Source organism: Ptychodera flava, unplaced genomic scaffold (assembly GCF_041260155.1).
Source record: "Ptychodera flava strain L36383 unplaced genomic scaffold, AS_Pfla_20210202 Scaffold_35__1_contigs__length_1935909_pilon, whole genome shotgun sequence".
NCBI lineage: Eukaryota > Metazoa > Hemichordata > Enteropneusta > Ptychoderidae > Ptychodera > Ptychodera flava.
This window is the reverse complement of record NW_027248357.1, coordinates 379,081-400,792: the sequence shown is the minus strand read 5'-3', so window position 1 is coordinate 400,792 and position 21,712 is coordinate 379,081. Positions and strand designations below refer to the sequence as shown.

At 37.8% G+C, this 21,712-nt stretch overlaps 1 protein-coding gene across 1 annotated transcript in view; it reads right to left on the bottom strand.

The window, feature by feature from the left end:
- LOC139127705 (small G protein signaling modulator 1-like) overlaps positions 1-21,712 on the bottom strand; it is a 276,762-nt gene that overhangs the window by 136,090 nt on the left and 118,960 nt on the right.

Here is a 21,712-nt window from a genome sequence, read left to right as displayed (position 1 = left end):
CCTGTACTATACACATGGTTTGGTGGAATTTTAAATGGTATGGGATCGGATATGTTGTTGTAATCATCAGCCATTTCGGATCATATAATGAAACAAATTAATGTGCACAAGAATGCAGCCATAGTATTTTATCTTCGTATCACGTTTGAACAAAATCAGTCCATCAAGGGACAGTGACCTATGTTTATGTTTCAAAGACATAAAAAAATCACACCAAAATTGAAATCAAATGGCTGTCTATTGACCATATGGATCATAGCACAAAATTAGTAGACATGCATATGTATGCCATAGTACTTTATCTTTGTACCAAGTCTCAACAACATTGGTTAAGGAATATTTGCATATGATTAAGCCTCAAAGACATGAAAAAATCCAAAAATGACCATCTGGCAGCGATATTGGAAAAAAATGACAATCTGGCAGCCATATTGGAACATGTCACGAAGTAAATTGACATGTACATGTATGCCATAGTGCTTGATCTTTGTGCCAAGTTTGGACAAAATGGGTGTAATGACCTTTGAATTACGCTTCAAAGACATGCAAAATTCCAACAAAATTGCAGTTCTGCAGCCATATTTGATCCTATCGCAAGGTTAATTGATACATGCATATGTATGCCATAGTGCTTTGCCTTTGTGCCAAGTTTGAACAAAATCGGTTCAAGGATGTTTGAGTTATGGTTCAAAGACATGAAAAAATCGCAAAAAAATGGCTGCCTTTCGACCATATTGGATCATATCAGGAAATAAATTTGTGTTCATATGAAGGGCATAACGTTTTGCTTCTGTAACAAATTTGAACAGAATCGGTTCAAGGATGTTTGAGTTATGGTTCAAAGACATGAAAAAATTGAAATAAATGGCCGCCTGTCGGCCATATTGGATTGTATCGCAATATAATTCAGCATGCATATGTAAGCCATAGTGTTATGCCTTTGTGCCAAGTTTGAACAGAATCGGTTCAAGACTGTTTGAGTTATGGTTCAAAGACACGAAAAATCGCAAACAAATGGCTGCCTCGCGGCCATATTGGATCGTATCGCGTATCGCAAAATAACTTGACATGCATATGTAGGCCATAGTGTTATGCCTTTGTGCCAAGTTTAAACAGAATCTGTTCAAGGATGTCTGAGTTATGGTCCAAAACATGAAAAATCGCAACAAAATGGCCACCTTGCGGCCATATTGAATCGTATCGCAAAATAAATCAATGATCATCTGTAGGTCATAGTGCTATGCCTTTGTGCCAAGTTTGAACAAAATTGGTTCAGCAGAGTCTGAGAAACTGTTGATGACGGACGGACGGACGGACGCACAGACGGGACCCAATCTATAAGTCCCCACTGGACTTCGTCTGCGGGGACTAATTAAAAACGTCAAAAACTTTTAATGAACGGCAGGAAAAAATATGAAAATTTATCACTTTAAAAATCTGTATCTCCGGAACTACTCGTCCAATCTTGATCATTCAAGGCTTGTTTTGTTCCCCTCAGTGAGATCTTTATATTGAAGTACATTCCAATTCTCTACTTCAACTGAACACAGTGGCTACTATTTACCAGTAAAATACGTAACTTTCACACACTGGCGCTCTCTCTCTCTTCTCTCTCTCTCTCTCTCTCTCTCTCTCTCTCTCTCTCTCTCTCTCTCTCTCGTGTCAATAGCGGGTGTAGTCTCTCAGCGTACCGTCATTCTAATTTGTGTTAGGTGGAAACGATCATTGCAGTTAGTCTTGAAATTGGCCAAATGTCATAACTAGAGACTTGTCATGGTCTGGAGCAAGTTATCAGCTTGTATAAAAGTTGGACGTTTTTGCTTCCAAAGGGGTGCACACATAAAATACTGAACGTGTAATGAAAACTCACCGTTGAGAAATTTCTGACTTTCAAAATTAAGCTGGTTGTACTGCCAACAATACATAAGACAGAGTAATACTGCCAACCTCAAAGACTCCGCGTATTTTTAATAATAATAATAATAATAATAATAATAATAATAATTTAATTCTTACAAGAAATGCACTACACATACGTCTCAGTGCCTTTAACACAACAAACAAAACAAAAGACAAAAACAAAAAATCCATTACAAGAGTCACAAGTGGAAAAAGTCAAAAATCCAACAGTAAATGAAACAAGCGACCTAGCGGCCGATATAGCTCCGCTGTGTTTATGTACAGAATAACTATTTTTGACACATGTTGATGAAGAAGGTGGAAATCTTTGATAACTCAATGCAGTGGCCAGAAAAATGTGGCTAAAATAAGCTGCAAAAATACAAAATTGAAGATTTCATCATACTTTGAATATATCACATCCGATCATCCCTAAGAACATGTCAACCAAAGCTATCTGATGAGTAGTTTTTTGAGAATAAAATATTCTGACCAAAAATGGCAACAATTGCCCCCCAAAAATAAAAATTGCAGATTTCATCATAATTTCAAAATATCACACTTAGTTATACCAAATTTCAAAGCTGTTAGACCAGTACTTTTTGAGAAACGCATTTTTTGACCAAAAATGGGAAAAATTGCCCCAAAATTCAAAATTGCAGATGTCATCATTATTTCAATAAATATCATTTAGTTCATCTATGGAAACCTGTATACCAAATTTCAAAGCTATCAGATAAGTAGTTTTGGAAATACACATTTTTTGACCAAAAATGGCAAAAATTGCCCCAAAAATACAAAATTACAGATTTCATCAGAAATTCAATATATTACTAAGCTTATCTGTAGAAACCTGTATACCAAATTTCAAAGCTATCAGACCAGTACTTTTTGAGAAACACATTTTTTGACCAAAAATGGCAAAAATTGCCCCAAAATTACAAAATTGCAGATTTCATCATTATTTCCATAAATATCATTTAGTTCATCTGTAGAAACCTCTATACCAAATTTCAAAGCTATCAGATGAGTAGTTTTGGAAATACACATTTTTTGACCAAAAATGGCAAAAATTGCCCCAAAAATACAAAATTACAGATTTCATCAGAAATTCAATATATATTACTTAGTTCATCTATTGAAACCTGTATACCAAATTTCAAAACTATCAGACCAGTACTTTTGAGAAATACATTTTTTGACCAAAAATGGCAAAAATTGCCTTAAAAATGCAAATTTGCATATTTCTGCACAATTTGAACAAATCTGAAATAGATCATCCCTAGGGACATATGTACCAAATATAAAAGCTATCTGACCAGTATTTTAGAAGAAGAAGATTTTTAAAGATTTTTTTACCAAAAATGACAAAAATTGCCTTAAAAATACACAAATATGCAAATTTCACCACCATTTGAACAAATCTGATTTAAGTCACCCTAAGCAAACTGCATATCAAATTTCAAAGCAATCGAACGAGCGGTTTCAGAGAAGAAGATTTTTTTACCAAAAACACAAAAAAATGCCCCAAAAATACAAATATGCAAATTTCACCATGATTTGAACAAACTGAAGTAAGGTCACCCCAAGTGAACTGCATATAAAATTTCAAAGCAATTGGACTTGTGGTTTCAGAGGAGAAGGCAATTGTTGACGGACGACGGACGCCGGACGCCGGACGACGGACGCCGGACGCCGGACGACGACGGATAATCAACCTATTTGATAAGCTCCGCGTCGCTGACAGCGGAGCTAAAAAGTAAAAATTCAATAAAACGCATTAAAAGCAGGCAAGCAAGCAAAATGACCCGTACAAGACTCGTACGGCATTAAAAATTCACCATGTGGAAAAGGTCAGCACAAAATTTGTAAAAAAATGCAAAAATGTTAAAAAAAGTCGCAGAAACGAATAAAAAAACAGTTCCAGATAAAAAATGACTGATCATCCCTAGCATGAATAATACTGGCTGAAAAGGTAAGCCTTTAAACTACGTTTAAAACAGTCAACAGATGTAGCATTGCGGATCTCGGCCGGCAGAGAATTCCACAGAGACGGTGCAGAAACAGAGAAAGCCTTCTGACCATATGACTTATTAAATTTCCCATAAGGTGGCACTAATCGCAGAGAATCGGCAGATCTAAGATCTCTAGCAGGGGTGTAGAGCTCAACCAGGTCAATCAAATATAGTGGTGCAACACGATGAATAACTTTGTAAACAGTCAGCATGATTTTAAACTTGATGCGTGCCTCAACAGGTAGCCAGTGTAGATCGATTAGTACAGGTGTGATATGGTCGAATTTACGGGTTCGAGAAATAAGGTGGGCAGCGCATTTTGAAGTGATTGAAGGCGTTGAAGTTGAATCTTGTTGATGCCGTATAAAAGACCGTTGCAGTAATCTAGACGAGAGGTGATAAACGCGTGAACCATTTTTTCCGTTGTGGACTTGTCCAACAGCTGACGGATCTTGCCAATCCTAGACAGAGCATAAAAACCATTTCTGCAGATATGACTAATTTGGTCGCACACAGAGCCAGACTGGTCAAGGGTAACGCCAAGATTACGAACGGTAGCAGATAGAGCAATATCAAACTCGCCAATCCTTAGGCTTGGAAGTTTCACTACATCAGATCTCAGTCCGGACGAAAATTGAACAACCTCCGTCTTGTCATCATTAAGAATTAACATATTTGATTTCATCCAGGCGCGAATGTCATCAACACATACTTCAATAGACCCTTGGACTTCATCTGGTTTATTGCAAACAACATAAATTTGTGTATCATCTGCGTATAACATGTGGTTGAGACCATGCTGTACAATGATATCTTCCAGTGGTGCCGTATAGAGGGTGAAAAGAATGGGACCCAAAACAGAGCCCTGGGGAACGCCACTTTTCATATGTGTACTGGATGATGTTGCAGATCCCACTTTGACACACTGAGTGCGATTGTTGAGGTATGATCTGAACCACGATAGTGCTGTGGCGGTGATACCAAAACGAAATTGAAGTCTATGTGAAGGACTTCATGGTCAACTCTGTCGAACGCAGCCGATAAATCCAGCATAACAAGGACGACGTCTTTCTTGTCGTTGAGGGCGAGCATGATGTCGTTGTGTACACGCATAAGGGCCGTCTCTGTACTGTGATGGGCGCGATACGCGCTTTGGAACTTGGTAAACAGACAGTACTTTCTGAGATGAGTATTCAGCTGGGCAGCAACAATCCGCTCAAGTACTTTCGATAAGAAAGACAAATTTGATACGGGTCGATAGTTCTAAGGATATTTGGGTTGAGGTCTGTTTTTTTCAGCAATGGTCGGATGATAGCGGACTTGAAGTGACTAGGGACGGAACCCGATGACAGTGACGAATTGAAAAGATGTGTCATGAATGGCAATAGAGCATCTGCAAATTTCTTGATATATTTTACAATCCAGATCACAGGATTTCGAAGATGATTGTAATATGATGTTATTCACCTGGTCTGTAGTCACCTGGTTGAAACATGGTAGGGTGTGTGATGGTAAGACGTTGTCATTATCAATGTGGGGACTTGGTAGGCCTTCTCGAAGTCGCAAAATCTTAGAGTTAAAGTAATCCAGGAATTCAGATGGAAGTGTCGCTGGTTTGAATTGGCTTGGTAGAACTTTTCTGATGATTGTCTTCGCGTCGGATAACTCGGCAATGATGTTAAAGAGTCCCTTGTCGTCTGCTTCTTGGATACGAATGCGATGGTAGTCGGCCTTGAGTTCATCACACCGACGAAAATATTCTTTTCGCTTTGTGAGAAAAATCTGACGATCGATCTCAAGATTGGTAGAACAATATTTTGTCTCCAGCCGTCGTACAATTTTCCTCATCAACAGCTCTTCACAGAACCATGGTGCCCTTACCTTGTCGGTAACGATTCTCGGCTTAATAGGCGCAATAGTGTCCAATACGTCTATTACTGCGGCATGGTAGAATGTTGACAGGTGTTCAGTGTTGCTATCTCGTGAATAGTTCGAAAGCTTGGCAGTGATTTTTTCTTGCAATTCATCAGGGTTTATAGTCCGGAGATTGCGACACGAAATCGTAATCTTCTTGTTTGCTGGGCGTCGTACATCCAAACCAAACTTTATGAAACTGTGATCAGAGTTCATCGAATTTGTGACATTAACGGAATGAAGAAATTGATCTGTCGTTCGGGTTATAAGCAGATCTAGGATATGACCCTTGTTGTGTGTCGACGTGAGAATGTGTTGGTACAATCCCATCGAGTGCAAAAGATTGGTAAATCTTACTGTATCTGGTGCATCAGTGTCATCTAGGTGAAGGTTGAAGTCACCAGCAATGACAAGGCGGCAAGCTGATGGTACGACGGACTCAAGTAGCGTAGAGAACTCGGTGAGAAATTCGTTGAAGGTCGAACCATTTTTCTGTGACTTAGGCGGACGATAGATTGTGATGACACGCAGAGACTGACTAGAAGCTTTAAACAGAACATCTAATGATTCAAAAGATCTGAATGACCCGGTTGTTTCTCTGCAGCACGCAAATTTGACCGAGCGATCACAGCAACACCACCACCTCTACGTCCGGAGCGGACTGATGATATACGTTATAGCCAGTGATTGACGAATGAAATTCAGCGAGTGTTGGATCAGATTGACTCTTCAGCCAAGTTTCTGTGACGACAAGAATGTCTAAATTATCTTCGATCAAGGATGCTATAATGGCACCTATTTTCCCGGAAATTGAACGTGCATTCCAAAGAGCAGCATTCAGTTGTAGTTTTTGGAAACATGAAGACAACATCGGAATTTTCAATGGCGCTGGTACTCGTTTCTCAACAGGTGGTTGAATCGTACGATGCGTAACAAGAGTATTGATAGATGTAGGCTCACCGTATGCAATATTTTGTCCGGAAATCTGCCGAAGTACTCTTGGTCTAGAAGTTATCCTTGGAGATCGTGGAGTTCGATCACTTGTAAGAATAGTTGGGATACGGTATCGTGGTCTAGGATGTTTCAGCCCGGCTTTTCTTCCACGGGGTTTCACTAGAAGCGATGCAGTATTACGCAATGACGAACAAAGGCTTTTACGTAAAGGGAGAACGGAGACAGCCATGCTGAACCGCGATGAGAGATAACCAAAATATTACAGTCGTGGGTGAAGAAGAGACCGTCTTTCCAAAATAGTTCGATGCTAGGACATTTAAAACACACACGGTGAGAAAATCTTCGAAAAAGTTCGTCATAAAACCAAGAAATATCAACTAAAAGAGCAGCTAAAAAGGCAGCCGGTCAACAGCGCCAGTTACATAACCAATCCAGCAATGGCAGAGTATGAGTCTAAAAATATTACATCATGGTATTTGGCTTGAATATGCCATCGACCCGATGAACACGTTAAATTTGGACACCTGAACCCTGACGCTATAGCTATGCAGCTAGACAGTATATTATCGGTCTAGACTGGACATTATACGACAGAACGGTATGGTAACCATGGACACCAGCAATCTTCTTTCCGAGAAGAGCATGCGATGTGCTGCTCACTGCTCATCGTCCGCTTGCACGGGTTGTAACAGTTCGACTACAGTCTCCCGTTTCGGGGAGCATCAGGCTGACCAGACAAGAGACATAGGTCAGCGTAAATGCACATTGCAAAATGGAATGATTTGAATTGTGTTTACGTCTAGCCCAAAAAAGTCAAATTATCTACCAATCACAAGATTGTGATGATACATTCGCCGATATCTCTTTATACTAAAATACTATATATAAACAAAAATGGTTCATGGTTATGGGTTCAAGGACTTACATGAGGAGACACCTCAGTCGTCATGGAATTATTTTGTTTAATTCTTCAACTTAACGTAAATATGGTTACTTTGTATACCAGTAAAGACCGGAATAAGGCAGAGAGATTTTCTCAGATTTAGTTCTTTTGTCTTGTTCTAAGAAAACGTAGACTAATTTTCTAGAGTCTATACGGTTAACACAAGTGAAACCAGTATGAATCGAGAAGTATATATGATATACGATCAACTTCAAAGTTTACTGCAGTTGTTTTACTCAAAAATACGGTTTTCAAGAAAGTAGACACGCGGGAGCAAGGCAACGTAACAGGTCGCTGTCTTATACTGTACTCGTCCGAGTATGAGCCCCTGCTCGGTGTATAAGCCCCCTTACTGATTTCAGAGGATTTTAGAAAATGCATTACATCCGTGTATAAGCCCCTACCCTAGTGTAACTCAAATACAGAAAGGTCAGGAGAGTATATTTGGTCATTTAACTTGGCAAAATTACTTTTAGATAATAAAGAAACCATTAAAAGATGTTAAAACAATGGGAAACTGGAGTTCCCTTGACAGCATCGTAAGGAAAATGACACGTTTTCCCAGTACTATCTTGATTCTTTGACCCTGCTCACCCCCGTTGCCTAAATAGAATAGTCTCACTCACGTCTGCTATTGTTCATTTCATTCACAGCCAGGATGTTTTCATGCTTGAAACATGCAGTTTCTTTTGTTTGAAGCAATTATCCTTTCATTTGTGAAGACTTTTCCTGGTGACTATTACAATTTTCACTGCTATGTTGTTGTTTTCACAAGATGTAGACAGTTTGATACTGGAATATTGAGTTGCCTTTCCGTGTAGGCAATGCATGCCTGTTCACATTACTGTTGATCAGCAGCATACATGACGTCTTTGTGTCAAGTTTGGTTTTTTTTTGACGCTGAATTTCACCAAAATGTCACTTCTGTATTCAGAGATTGTACAATCAGTTTCTTTGGATGTGTAAGTCGATTTTGAAAGCGATAGAAAGATCGAGTGGTGTTGAAAAAATCGTGCATACAATTAGCATAAATTATCCGTCCATGCCAGATAACATGGGGTGCTCGAGTATAAGCCCCTCCCCTAGTTTTACAGCTGTTTAGTGTTGCCAAACCGGGGGCTTATACTCGAACGAGTACGGTAATGATTTTCATGAAATTCTTTTCACGAACTTTAGACTGAGTATCCTATCTCTTCATTATTTTCAAGCGGACACAGTTAATGCTACTGTGTGGCAGCACTTTCATATCCCGCATCATACAGCGCAGTAGCAAAAGAAATTCTATTCTGAATGTACGGCCAATGCACACACATCTCTGAGTAAGATTCTATCTCATGCTCGATCAATAACTTGTCAAATCGATGTGAAACTCTCAGTTCCGCGTCGCTGGCAACGGCGAAGCTGAGTCCCCATACTGATGGATTCGTACTTCATTTACACGTTGGGAAACTTTAGAATACAGTCTATAGAAGGAAGGACTGTGTTCAGATAGAGTTCAAAGTAATTACAGTTGGTGCCCCGCATGATGAAGAGACTGCTTTCCCTAGCTAATGTAAACTTGGCTCGGAACAACCACATTTATTCAAATTACCTAAATATGCTCTCTTATTTAGGTATTTTAAGTTTGCTTTCTTTAACATGCAACGAACAAGAACAAGTGTACAGATGAACGAGCCACTTTGCATTAGCCTACTTCTACGTTACGGGAGTTATCGTCTCAGGTGCGAAATTCCCGCGCGGGACTCATTTCAATATAAGCTATCTGCTATATTTGGGCATAATGAATATTTACGAGGTTACTTTTACGGCATTTGAAGCCAAATGATAAACGCCAGCCAAGGATGAACGCCAGCCAATAACTCAGCTGCCGAGAAAAGCGGCCAGTCTACTCTGGGCCATGCATTATTGTGACTTTTGTATCTATCTTGTATTATAATACTTGCAAAGCGGACAGATTTTATATTTGCATATTTGTGAAAGAAAAATGACGTCATTTACGCTCATCGTCGAGTCAGGCGTAGCTGTATTTACAGTGTTACTATAGCTATTGTTGCGCACACTATGACTTTGTCTTTCTTCCCTTTGGTTAAATACTGGTCTATTTCATTACCGGATCAGATCCTGATTTGATCTTACACCTACTATATCAATTCTATCAATAAGCTCTTTGGATTTGTTGACGTTTATACCGGATGAATTGAGCACAACATTCATCGTCGCCTGTCGCCATTTTTGTGACGTCATGCCTTTCATTTCAGATCCCAATATTCTAACGTGGCAAGGCTTAGCTTGACCGAGGCTTTGCCAGACCATGGACGTACCATGGTCGTACATACGTCCATGGCTAGACTTGCCTAAACTTTGTAAGCATATTAATGCTGTAACAATAAGATAATAATTTTTCGAAAAAGAATGAGCTCAGTAGACTGCTCAGTAGACTGCTCATATGCATGATTCGAGAGACACTTGAGATTTTGATCAGTCCAGTGTCACGATGTCATGGCATTGATTTCGATAATGCCGTTAATTGAACAATAAAAAACGCCCGTTGGGCTTGTCTCAAGTTTAAAAAGTTTACATGAAAGTGTTTTCGGCCCGTTTCTAGGTCAATTGACAGTGAATAACCTCATCATGGTGATGACTCCTGTTTTAACATTCTACCTGTCGCACACAGCGTTTGATTTCACTTTGACAAGCACTTTGAATGTGCGATTCCAGCCCAATCAGTCAGTCGCCGATTTTCATATTTTGATACAGTGTTCAGTGTTTGAAAAAATTTTTCCGTCAGGGACGTCATGTACTTTAATAGCCGTTCGCTCATATCGTGAAGCTTCGATTGATGCTGTAGCTCCATGCATGCTCATACACAAGGCTGGGCCGTTTACACTTCAGTGGAGAATGTATCGCGCTTTAGAAGAGACTTTGATCGCAAGTCTTCATTCGATCAAGGTGAATTTAGTACTGATTTTCACAAGTCTCAACCCTCAAATACGCTCGCACTTCGATTGTGAGAGCCCTTACTTCAAGCCCTCACAGTTGCTCGCACTTCGATTGTGACAGCCCTCACTTCAAGCCCTCACATTCGCTCGCACTTTGATTGTGCTGGCCCTCACTTTGGCCCTGCACTTGTCGATTTCCGGCACCCTTACATACCTGAAATGTCGGTGAACGAAATCACCAAATTCAGGCATTCGGTAAAGGTTCCTTGGTTACTGAGCGCGATGAGAACTTTGGTCAACGTCCGTATCGCAGAAGGTCATGCCGAACATACGGACGGCGCCATCTTGATAGAAGTACTCGAAGCCGGGCGAGGTCCACCGTACCAGCACGCTGACATAGACAACAAGTCAAATATTGAGCGGCATTATTTTCACTTGTTGTAAAGGTAAGGAAAGTTTGATGATGTTTGTACTTTCATAAATAAGTGATTTCGATGTACATGTGCCTACTCGAAGTCCGGAACGCGTACGTTGAATTTCACATCGATCCGAAATTGTGCAGTGTTTTCATTCATTTTACTTGTATGCAGTAGTATAATATAACTCCATTGAATGCCGCGTTGAGGTCAACTTGGACCAGACTAAGTATCTGTTGATTATCCAAATCACCTGTTACAGGGTGATGTGCCATGGCTGTGACACGTTGTTGAGCTGATGAACATTGCTATGAGGATGGCCTGGTCGTTAGCGGGGATAAATTGCCATATATTGACAAAATCTGACAGAACAAATTATAATAATTTGTATATTTCGTCTTTGAAAGATTATATGTTAAAGGTTAAACAAGGTCAAAACATGTAAAAATCAGTAATCTTTAATAGAAAATGACCAATGATATCGAATTGTAATTCTGTTGAATTTGAACATTTGAATCAAACTCAAAGCTGCATTTTTTATTTTGATTTTGCACCCCTACACACACTTTGATATGGACACACCAATGAGTACACAAGTCAAAGTTTTTATGCACCATTCCCCTAGTTTGTAATTGCATTTTCCATGCAGATGAAATTGTCCAGAACAATTCAATGTTTTTTTTCTATACTCCTTCTATACAGTGTGCTCACATACGGTTTGAAATGGTAAATTCAAGAAATATTTAAACCAGAAAAACAAGAATGATAAAAGCACATAAGGTCTGCAACTTAGGTACTGGAGGTCACCTTTAGGAACATGCATATCAACTTCTATAGCAATGGGACAAGCAGATCTTACATACATAAGCAAATGTCAACAAAAAAACAAGTCATTGACAATGACATAGTCCCCACTTGTAATAGGAGTATTAGTCTTGATGGGGCAGGGAAATGTGGTCATTGAGAAGTATCACTGGAGTGTATATGTTGAGATCTATGGGCACATAGGTCTATGTCGTTGTTCCCAATTTGAAACACATGAGGCATGTCTAAGTTATGGTTCTAAATCGGGAAAAAAGATCAGACCTCTAGCTGTATTGGCCAGCCAAGAAAAACATATGCGCATAATAATGAGGTACAAGATGTGACATCTTAAGGTCTAATATCCTATCAGAATTGGAGGGTATAGAACTTGTGGTTACTGAGTTATGCATATATGTGTATAATCAAGGTCAAAGGTCATAAAGTCACATGACATTTTGAAAAGAAATTGTATTGCTAATTTTCCCTATATGCCAAAAATCAGACCTCTAGCTCTATTCCCTTGGCCTGAATTAGATGTGTGCATAATTAATGAGGTAAAGCGTGTGTTGTCATAAGGTCTCCCATCCTACTAAATACAAGTCATCGTTGATGACACAGTCCCCACTTGAAAGAGGGTACTTTGATTACATGTCCTCAAAGAGGATAGAGTCCTCTTTGTTAATTAGGTCTGTGATAAAAATACTTTGATACAGATGGCGCTCAATGGCCAAGAATGAGTTCCATGCTGATGAAACATAAAACCAATGTAGGCCACCATCCTAAAAGTCATTAAATGAGCCAACTAGGAATTAATAGACAGGATGTTGCAAAACATTTTTGCCTACTAACCTAACACTAACAGATTATCACCGGTACCATATTTCATAAAGTTTGATGCAGTATTTACAACACTATGAGATCAACATCTGTATCAAGTTTCATCAAATTTGACGTTGTATTTGTGGATATATCACTCTAATTAGGAAAGTTCATTACATATGCAATTACAAATTAATTAAAATGACACAGATAAATGTCTTTTTCACTGTTAAAGCAATGTGAGCTTAACATCTGTACAAAGTTTCATGAAATTTGATGCAGTATTTCTTGACAATCAGCCTTATTACGAAACTTCAATAATTGACATGATACTGCTACATAACGTGAAACAAATTGACGAGCATATGTATGAAATAGGTCAATGTCCTTTGAATGATAGTGGTGGATATATGTCTGAGTTATGGCTCTGTACATGAAAAAATCATAATAAATGGCTGCCTGGTGGCCAAATTGGATCGTATCAAAAACAAATCGACGTGCATATGTATGACATAGGTCAATGTCCTTGTACCAACTTTGAATAAAATCGGTTGAGATATGCCTGAGTTATGGCTCTGTACATGAAAAAATTGTAACAAAATGGCCGCACGGCAGCCATATTGGATCGTATCACAAAAAAACTGACGTGAATATCTATGACATTGGTCAATGTCATTGCACCAACTTTGAATAAAATCGGTTGAAACATGTCTGAGTTATGGCTCTCTACATGAAAAAATTGTAATAAAATGGCCGCCTGGCGCCATATTGGATCGTATCAAAAAACAATTCGACGTGCATATGTATGACATAGGTCAATGTCCTTGTACCAACTTTGAATAAAATCGGTTGAATCATGTCTGAGTTATGGCTCTGTACATGAAAAAATCGTAATAAAATGGCCGCCTGGCGGCCATATTGGATCGTATCAAAAAACAATTCGACGTGCATATGTATGACACAGGTCAATGTCCTTGTACCAACTTTGAATAAAATCGGTTGAAACATGTCTGAGTTATGGCTCTGTACATGAAAAAATCGTAATAAAATGGCCGCCTGGCGGCCATATTGGATCGTATCACAAAACAAATCAATGTGCATATGTATGACATAGGTCAATGTCCTTGTACCAACTTTGAATAAAATCGGTTGAAACATGTCTGAGTTATGGCTCTGTACATGAAAAAATCGTAATAACATGGCTGCCTGGCGGCCATATTGGATCGTATCACAAAACAAATCAATGTGCATATGTATGACATATGAAGTAATCCTTGTACCAAGTTTGAATGAAATCGCTCCAGGCATCTCTGAGATATCTGCGTGAACGGACGGACGGACGCACGCACAGACGGACGCACGCACGGACATGACCAAACCTATAAGTCCCCCCGGACGGTGTCCGTGGGGACTAATAAAGGACATAGCACTTGTGGTTACGTATTTATCGACATAGACGTATATTTCAGGTCAAAGGTCATCAAGGTCACATGACATTTTGTCAAAAAATTTCTATCCTATAGTTATCCCTATATACCAAAAATCAGACATCAAGCTCTATGGGTTTGCTCAGAATAAGATATACGCATAATTAATGAGGTACAGTATGAAGCATCATAAGGTCTCCCATCATACCATATATGAAGGGTGTAGCACTTGTGGTTACTGAGTTATGGACAAATATGTATATTTGAGGTCAAAGTCACATGAAGGGTTAGCACTTGTGGTTACTGAGTTATGGACAAATATGTTTATTTGAGGTCAAAGGTCACCGAGGTCACATGACATTTTGTCAAAATAATTGTATTGCTAAGTTATCCCTATATACCAAAAATCAGACCTCTAGCTCTATTGGCTTGCTCAAAATTAGATATGTGCATAATTAATGAGGTACAATATGTGGTGTCATAAGCTGTCCATCATACCATACATGAAGGGTGTAGCACTTGTGGTTACTGAGTTATGGACAAATATGTATATTTGAGGTCAAAGGTCACCGAGGTCACATGACATTTTGTCAAAAAAATTGTATTGCTAAGTTATCCCTATATACCAAAAATCAGACCTCTAGCTCTATTGGCTCGCTCAAAATTAGATATGCGCATAATTAATGAGGTACAATATGTGGCGTCATAAGCTGTCCCATCATACCATATATGAAGGGTGTAGCACTTGTGGTTACCGAGTTATGGACATATATATATTTGAGGTCAAAGGTCACCAAGGTCACGTGACATTTTGTCAAAATATCTGAGATATCTGCGTGAACAGATGGACTCACGGATGGACTCAAGGACGGACATGACCCAATCTATAAGCCCCCTGGACTTCATCCGTGGGGACTAAAAACTGTGTCACTGCATCCTTTTTGCAATATGAATACGATGAGAAACTAAATTTTTTTTTTCTTGGCCTTATACATGGGAGTCTATGGACTGCCTTATACATGGGAGTCTATGGACTGCCTTATACATGGGAGTCTATAGGGACTGCCTTATACATGGGAGTCTATGGAGATGAAAACTAAAAAGTCCTCTAACACGGCCAAATTTGATCGCATTGTGAAACAAATCGACGTGCATCTGTATGGGGTAGGGTACTATCCTTGTGCAAAGTTTGAAAGAAATTGACCAGGGCATGTCTGAGATATCTGCGTGAACGGACGGACGCACAGAAGCACGGACGGACGCACGGACATGACCAAACCTATAAGTCCCCCCGGACGGTGTCCGTGGGGACTATTAGCCAGAGAAGCTAGACAAAAAGAAAAGGTGGGAGAGTGGGGAAAAAAATAAAGAGTGGGAAACAAGTCATCGTTGATGACACAGTCCCCACTTGTTAATGGGTGCTTTGATTACAGGTCCTCAGAGAGGATAGAGTCCTCTTCATTAGGTCTGTGATAAAAATACTTTTGAATAAATTCGCTTGATAGATGTCTGAGTTGTAGTTCAGGACATGAAAAAATCTTAATAAAATGGCCACATGGTGGCCATATTGGATCGAATCACCAAACAAATCAATGTGCATATGTATGACATAGGTCAATGTCCTTGTACCAACTTTGATTAAAATCGGTTGAAATATGCCTGAGTTATGGCTTTGTACATGAAAAAATCATAACAAAATGGCCGCACAGCAGCCATATTGGATCGTATCACAAAACAAATTAACATGCATATGTATGACATATTGGTCAATCTCCTTGTACGAACTTTGAATAAACTTGCTTGATAAATGTCTGAGTTATGGTTCTGGACATGATAAAACGTAATAAAATGGCCACACGGCGGCCATATTGGATCGTATCACATAACAAGTCAATGTGCATGTGTATGACATAGGTCGATGTCCTTGTACCAAGTTTGAATAAAATTGGTTGAGATATGCCTGAGTTATGGTTCTGTACATGAAAAAATCGTAACAAAATGGCCGCACGGCGGCCATATTGGATCGTATCACAAAGCAAATTGATGTGCATAGCTATGACATTGGTCAATGTCCTTGTACCAACTTTGAATAAAATCTGTTGAAACATGCCTGAGTAATGGCTCTGTACATGAAAAAATCGTAATAAAATGGCCGCCTGGCGACCATATTGGATTGTATCACAAAACAAATTTACGTGCATATGTATGACATAGGTCAATGTCCTTGTACCAACTTTGAATAAAATCGGTTGAGATATGCCTGAGTTATGGCTCTGTACATGAAAAAATCGTAACAAAATGGCGCACGGCGGCCATATTGGATGGTATCACAAAAAGAATTGACGTGCATATCTATGACATTGGTCAATGTCCTTGTACCAACTTTGAATAAAATCAGTTGAAACATGCCTGAATTATGGCTCTGTACATGAAAAATCGTAATAAAATGGCCGCCTGGCGGCCATATTGGATCGTATCACAAAACAAATCGATGTGCATCTGTATGACATATGAAGTAATCCTTGTACCAAGTTTGAATGAATTCGCTTCAGGCATCTCTGAGATATCTGCGTGAACGGACGGACGGACTGACGCACAGACGCACCCACGCACGCACGCACGCACGCACGCACGCAAACACGCACGGACATGACCAAACCTATAAGTCCCCCCGGACGGTGTCCGTGGGGACTAAAATGTACAAGGGATCTGGTAAAAAGTAACCCTACCTTATCAATCTTCTATCCCCTACCCCCTCTTGAATATCAAATGTTCCACCCCTCACATAAGACCAGCTGGCATGGCAGGAAATGTATTTACAACCTTGGGGATGTTTTAATTAATGCTATGAGTGCTATCATTTGAATGTAACAGCACTTAAATCAGTTACAGATAGTGAAATGCCTTCCACTGTGGGGAGGATCACGACATCTGGAATTATCCTGGATCCAAATTTCTCATCAGTTCTTGTGTGTCTCACATGCAAAAGTTGCAAAAATTGGTTAGCAATGAAAAAATTTACCTCAGCTTTGTTTTCTGGATCAAATTCTACTACAAATTGATATTAAATATGACAAAATTATGTTCACAGCCTTCAAAACTCTCTCACAACATATCCTGGGTTGGTGTAGGACATTTAAGGTCACAAAAGAAAATAACCTAAAATGTACAAATTTGGGGGTTTCCCAACACTTTGAGCAGATTTTATCCCATAACATCCCTCGGGACTTTTGTACCAAATTACAAAGCTATCAGACAAGTAATTTTGAGAACAAGTTTTCTTGACCAAAAATGACAAAATTGTCTTAAAAATACAAATTTGTATATTTCAGGACAATTTCCACATATCTAACTATTGTCATCTCTGGACATCTGTACACCAAATATAAAAGCTGTCTGTCCAGGGGCTTTAAAAAGAATATATCTTTTAAGATTTTTTGACCAAAAATGACAAAAATTGCCCCAAAACAGTAATATTTCCAATTTTGTCGTAATTTCAACAATTAGAAGGGTAACACCCTTGCAAACATCCAATCCAAATTTGAGAGCAATTGGGCTAGTGGTTTCAGAGAAGAAGAAATTTTACTTAAAATGAGAAAAGTAACCAAAAAATTCAGCAAAAATACAAAATTCAAGATATCTTCACGATATTCATTAAACTGATTTTGATCAACCTTAGGAACCTGTATACCAAATATCAAAGCTATCAGATTAGTAATTTTTCAATAAAAAAAGTTTTGACCAAAAATTTGGAAAATTGCCCCAAAATTACAAATATTAAAATTTCGATTCAATTTGTATACACTTGACTGAGGTCATCCTGAGGAACATGTATACCAACTTTAAAAGCAATCAGATGAGTGGTTTCAGAGAAAACATTTTTTGACTAAAAACTGAAAAAAATTACCCTAAATATAGAAACATGCAAATTTCATCCCAAATTTTTATCACCTACTTTAGAATGCCTAAAGGTACCTGCACACCAGTTTCAACCCAATCTTACCAACGGTTACAGAGTTTTAGCAATTTGCAGGGTTTTTCCTTTTTCCCCTCATTTACATATTTTTGGCACTGCCATGTTCATTTGAACAATTCACATCTCCACCCTAGATGCACCTGTACACCAAATACTAAGACAGTAGGTGCTGCGGTTTAGCTGCTTTTGAGGTGGACGGACATACATACATGCATACGTACATACATACATACATACAGACAGACATGCAAATGGCATGCAAGCAAATGGCATGCAAATGAACTGATTCAGCTTATACGATTACCTCACATTGGTATACCAAATGTGAGCTAAAAATGTTTTTGTATGGTAATGATTGTGTTTTCCAAATCATATTGTAAGTGTCAGCAATATTCTTGGTTTTTACACATTTCAGATGCAGCTGGCTTATAATTCTGATGATCAAGATCATTTCATCACAGCTGCAGAAGAAAATGGTACCAGTAAGTTGCACACATTTTATATTTCTTGCTATAATACTGAAATTTCTTTCCTACACTATACAAATGATTGCTGTCTTTTCTTGTGTTATGCTCCAAGCTTATTATCATATGATATATTGATTTGATTGTATTCAACATGTTCTAGATCCTAAAGTTTCTATTTGTAATTGAATCAAATGCAAAAAGACAAAATTGTCAAATTCAGCTACAGATATTTTGAGTTACCTGATCAAAAATTAATATTTCAAAAGCACTAATACCACAATAGATTATGATATAAAATGTGAATTTCCACTCATTGAGAGAAGTGCACATAAATTTGACAGTATTTGGAGTTGTTAAAACTGGGATAGCATATAATAATAAAAAAATACTGTAAAAGGCATAAATAAAACAGATATGAACTGAATATGCTCATGTGTTTTACAACAGGTTTATCAATAGTAGTAGCTTCACAGAACAATGAGATATATGTTATCACTATATGTAGCAGGTTTTTTTCAACTTTGCACAGTACTCTCAGAGTTTAATCACTAATTACAAAACTTTATTTAATATGCAAATGAGCTGTTAATTAACTTGACACTGCTCAATGCTTTATGGGACAATTAGATATCCATCAGATCAACATTTGTAGCACGTTTTATTTAATTTAATGCTGTAATTTTAGAGTAATGTCACTAATTACAAAGTTCATTAAATATGCAAATAAACCCTAAATTAACTTGACACTGTTCAATGATTCATAGCACAATTAAATATTTATCAAATCAATATTTGTAGCACGTTTCACAAATTTTGGTGCCGAAATTTCAGAGTTATATACCTAATTACAAAGTTTATTAAATAGCAAATGAACCCTTAATTAACTTTACACTACTAAATGCTTTACAACACAGTTAGATATCTGTCATATCAGTATGTGCAGCAGTTTTCATCACATTTGATGCAGTTATTTCGGAGTTATATGACTTATTATAAGATTTCACAAAATATGCACAAATGAGCTAATTATTAACTTGACACTGCTCAATGCTTCTCAGTACAATTGGATATTTATCACATCAACATCTGTGGCAAGTTTCATCAAATTTAACGCTGTAATTTTGGAGTAATATCACTAATTACAAAGTTCATTAAATATGCAAATGAACCCATAATTATCTTCACACAACTAAATGCTCTACACCACAATTAGATATCTGTCGGATCAGTATCTGCAGAAGATTTCATCACATTTGGTGCAGTTATTTTGGAGTTATATCACTAATTACAAAACTTCATAAAATATGCAAATGACCTATTTGTTAACTTGACACTGCCAAATGCTTCTCAGTACAATTAGATATTTATCAAAACAATATCTGTACCCAATTTCACTGACTTGGGTGCCGTAATTTCAGAGTTATTTACCTAATTACAAAGTTCATTAAATATGCAAATGAACCCTTAATTAATTTCACACTACTAAATGCTTTACACTACAGTTAGATATCAGTTGGATCAGTATCTGCATCACATTTGGTGAAGTTATATCGGAGTCATATGACCAATTACAAACCTTCATAAAATATGCAAATGAGCTATTTATTAACTTGACACTCCCCAATGCTTCTAAGTATAATTAGATATATATCAGATCAATATTTGTTGCAAGTATCATCAAATTAGGTGCAGGAATTTCAGAGTTATCTCACTAATAACAAAAGTTCATTAAATATGCAAATGAGAAGATAATTGACATGACACTCACAGTATCTTCATAATGTTCTAAGATTGTCATCTGTGAAAAGTTTCATGAAATTTTGTGCAGTATTTCTTGATATATGTCTACACTGTCATTACCGTCTCCATAGGGAAACCATTGTATGGAAAAAAACGATATTGCATAACTTCATTAATATGCAAGCCACACTTACCAAAATCTAATCAGTTCTTGCAAGTAGCATATGGTACCTGTCTACCAAATCTGATTTGAATCCGTTCAGGCGTTTTTGAGTTATCGTGTAAACAGACAGACAGACAGACACACACACACACACACACGGACAGACAGACAGACATCGCTATGACATTAGCACACGTGTTTACACACGTGAGCTAATATGGAAACATGGACAAAGGATGTGGACGTCATTTTCTGATAAACAAAAATCAAATTTTTCGGTCATTTTTTTCAGATATATGATGTATATCAGAGTAAACTGTGAAATCTACAGGAGTATCAAAATCGTCTGCCTTATCCTTATCAGGAAGCTTCAGCTCTTGTTCAAACCGGACAGCCTACCAAATGCTCCATAAAATATTGATGTGCATACTTTGAAAGATACACCCTACGGTCTCTGTTTGAAATTATTTTGTTATATTTTGTAGTCACAAAAGAACACACTATCTGAATGTATGAGAGGCATGTGAATAAATAAGGCACCAATTACTAAAGAGTAATATATTTGTGACAGGAGCCTTTTGTTGCTATTAGCTTATACTCAATGTGGATTTTAACTATTTATGTTTGAGTGCTAATAAGGTATATACACACATTCAAAATTGTTTGAGGTCTGCCAGTATTATGGTGTGAATAAAGCATTCTCCATTCAAAATAGTCACCGTTTTCAGTTCTGTATGGACTGAAGTAGATTATGAAAGTGACTTTTGTTTATCTCCATTCTTAAACATGTCACTGTTTTTCTGAAGATTGAATTCTCCAAAATGAAAGTTCTTGTAGATAGTTATGATAGAACACACGAATGATAAGACTAAGTGACTAGCCAAACATTAGCGAATACTATTACAGAACAAATAACAAAGAAAATATTTTCACCTTTATTAAGTTTTACTAAGATAGTTGGCTTGCTCATGAAAGTATTTGAAGACTGAATTTCAGGGTTCATGAAAAGTAAAATGGAATGAAATGAAAGAAAAAATTAAGTGTGAAAGTAACTTTGAAGGGCTACATAATTAGAGGAAGAAAGGACATCGTATGAAACAAAGTTTGAAATGAATCTGAAGATTGACATCTGGATCATGAAAAATGTAAGTTTTCTGGTGAGAGAGAGACGATAGAAAGAGAGAGAGATATATTTCAAACTATTCTGTATGTCAGCATGTCAAATAAAAATGTGCT